Genomic DNA, 3249 nt, shown 5'->3' with positions numbered 1-3249 from the left:
GCCTGCCCGCCCGCGGGGCCCAAGGGGAGGGGAAGTGGGGGGGGAGATCCTGGAGGCGCTAGTCGCTGGCCAAGTGTCAGTCAGGATGTTGAGAAAGGGAGTGTGCTGGTCCCCTTTGGGCCACCCTTTTTTCCTGACCCAGCGCAACCCCAAAGACCTCCTTTCCACTCTCCATGTAGGCCAGATCATTGCTCTAAAATGCAAATCTCACGATTGCTCCAAAGCCCAGGACCCGGCACCATCCAACTACAACGAAAGCCTTTTCTCTCCTAAGTGCCTCACACCCACTCAGTTGCCTTCCCGTCCCGAATTGCCCTCAGTAATTTCCTCAACCCACCATGTTGTTCACGTATTCTTGCCTTTGTACATGTTGGGGCCCCTTTGCCTTGGCAGATAAACCTCAAACCTGAACTTGAATCAATCAGCCCAAACTTTTGGAAGACTTCCTTGACTCCCTTTCGCTCTTGGTGGATAATTGCTTTTTTCTTTATGGTTCTCATTAACACTCAGTTTATTTGTGTACTGTATTTTTAGAATTTTATTTAATTTCTTTTTTGAGACAAGTTCTCAGGTAGCTCAGGTTGACCTTGAACTCCTGGTCCCATTGCCTCCACCTCTCAAGTTCAGGGATTGTACAGGCCTGTATTGCCTGGCCTGTCTTATTATTGTATTTGTGATGACATAACTTATGTACTGCAATTGAGAGTCTGTTTCCCCTGCTAGAAAGTAAGTGGTGCTCAATAATGTGCATCCCTAAGAGTTGAAGAAACCGGGTTTAAATGACAGAAGATGAGAAGAGAGCTTGTTTGTTAAATGTCTAGCTTTCCCATCTGATTGTGCTGTTTCTGTTTGCTCCTGGTTGATAAACTCTGATATGGCATAGAGGGTAAAAATCAATAACTAATACGGAAAGTTTGGGAAAGAAGCTGAGCATGGTGGCATATACCTTTAATCCCAGCACTTAGGAGGCAGAGGCAGGTGGATCTCTTGTGAGTTCCAGGTCCCAACATGGTCTACATAGAGAGTTCTGGGCCAGCCAGGGCTACGTAGAGAGGCCCTGTCTCAGAAAACAAACAAAAAAAAGTTTGGGGGAAAAAAGACTGCAATAAATCCATTATTCTGATACCGCTAACACATTTGGCTAGCCTCTTGCTCAATCTTCCAGACTTTTTAATCATTGAATCATAAATATTTCATGTTACTACACAGGCTTTCCATCAATCATTTGCAGAATGTCCTTAGGACAGATTCCCAGAAATGGGGTTGTTTGGGTCAATAAGCATAAATATGTTTTTGGTCTTGCTACATACAGCCAAACTTTTTGAGAACTTGTGTGAATTAACATCAGCTCTAGGGTTTAGTCTTAGGGAAACAGCAGCTGGGTTGAGGGGTGAGGTCCTCAGGAGGGATTAGTGCATCTGTCTACAACACTGTGGCTGACCCTGAGGCTGACTGGCACCTGGACAGGAAAGGAAGCCTGGGGGCTGGAGAGAGAGCTCAGCAGGTAAGATCACCTCTTGGCTTTTACAGAGGATCTGGGTTTAGTTCCCCAGCACCCACAGTGGAGAGTTCACAACTGCCTGTAACTCCAGCGCTAAGAGAACCTTCTGGTCTCTGAGGTCAACTTCATACACACGATAAACATACAGGTACCCAGGCACATACACAAAAATAAAGATAAATATTAAAAAAAGACAGTAAGCCTGTGTGCACAGTACTCCCCCCCCCCCATATGAAGAAGGCCTCTGCAGAGAAAGTGCACCCCTAGCAAGACTCTGGAAATAGAAACAGCTCTAAAGTGGTCTTTATAGGACTCCTACATTGATCTTGGGGCTATAAAGACAGGAATTGCTTGGAATTAGCAGAGTGACATCATAATGCCAGGACAGATCTGGCATTTCTTAAGATCTTTTTTTTTTTTTTTTTACCAGATTCTGCAAACTAGAGGTCCATAGAAAAATAGGTGTGTAATCACCTCAGCCTCGATTCTGCTTCCATTACCAGCTGACTGCTGCTATCAATTGTCAGTTGTGGCAAAGTCCTAGCATTTTCTTTCTCTTTCTTTCTTTCTTTCTTTCTTTCTTTCTTTCTTTCTTTCTTTCTTTCTTTCTTTCTTTCTTTCTTTCTTTCTTTCTTTCTTTCTTTCTTTCTTTTTTAAAGATGGTCATATGTAGTTGAGTGTGTCTCAAGCTCTGCTCCTTCTGTCTCAGCCTCCTAAATATTGGGATTATAGGCATGCATCATGACAGGTAGCTTGGGCTTTTGACACACAGACTCATGTAGTTAGTAAGGTTGGTCTGGAAAGGGGGATTGCAGGTATAATTACACTGGGCCTTTCTATGGATGCTTCTGAAAGAAGTGCAGTGTCAGAACTATTGCCAGACACCATGTAATTAGCAAGAAAAAGATAAAGATGCCTGGCCGGGCATGGTGGCACATGCTTTTAATCCCAGCATTTGGGAGGCAGAGGCAGGCAGATCTCTGAGTTCCAGTCAGCTTGGTCTACAGATCGAGTTCCAGGACAGCCAGGGCTACACAGAGAAACCCTGTCTTGAAAAATAAAACAGGGCTGGGAGATGGCTCAGCAGTTAAGAGCACTGGATGCTCTTCCAGAGGTCCTGAGTTCAACTCCCAGCAACTACGTGGTGGTTCACAACCATCTGTAATGAGATATGGTGCCTCTTCTGGCGTGCAGGTGTACATACAGACAGAATGCTGTAGCTGTATACATAATAAATAAATCTTAAAAACAACAACAACAACAAAAACCAAACAAACAAAAAAGAAGCCAGACTGGAGAGATAGCTCAGCAGTTAAGAGCACTGACTGCTCTTCCAGAGGACTCGGGTTCAATTCTCAGCATCCACATGGCAGCTCACAACTGTCTGTAACTCCAGTTCCAGGGGACCCAATGCAGACATACACACAGGCAAAACACCAATGCACATTAAAAAAAAAAAAAAAAAAAAAAAAAAAAGATAAAGAAGCCTGCTTCCATGTGAACAGGGTGTTTCACTGTTACGTCTATTGGATATGGGTCTGTGTTTGGGCTCAAAACTGAGACATTCCCCCCCCAAAAAAAAACAGAAGGGAAGAGCAATCATCTCCCAGAATTAGTTAATTACCTATTAGTGAGCTAAACATGCCTACTCTTTCAATGAGCTCTGGGGGTTGGAAGCCTTTTTTTCTTTTTTGGATTTCCAAGACAGGGTTTCTCTTTTGTAGCCCTAGCTGTCCTGGAACTTGCTC

Source organism: Peromyscus maniculatus, chromosome 2 (assembly GCF_049852395.1).
Source record: "Peromyscus maniculatus bairdii isolate BWxNUB_F1_BW_parent chromosome 2, HU_Pman_BW_mat_3.1, whole genome shotgun sequence".
NCBI lineage: Eukaryota > Metazoa > Chordata > Mammalia > Rodentia > Cricetidae > Peromyscus > Peromyscus maniculatus.
Note: the sequence above shows the minus strand (reverse complement) of the source record.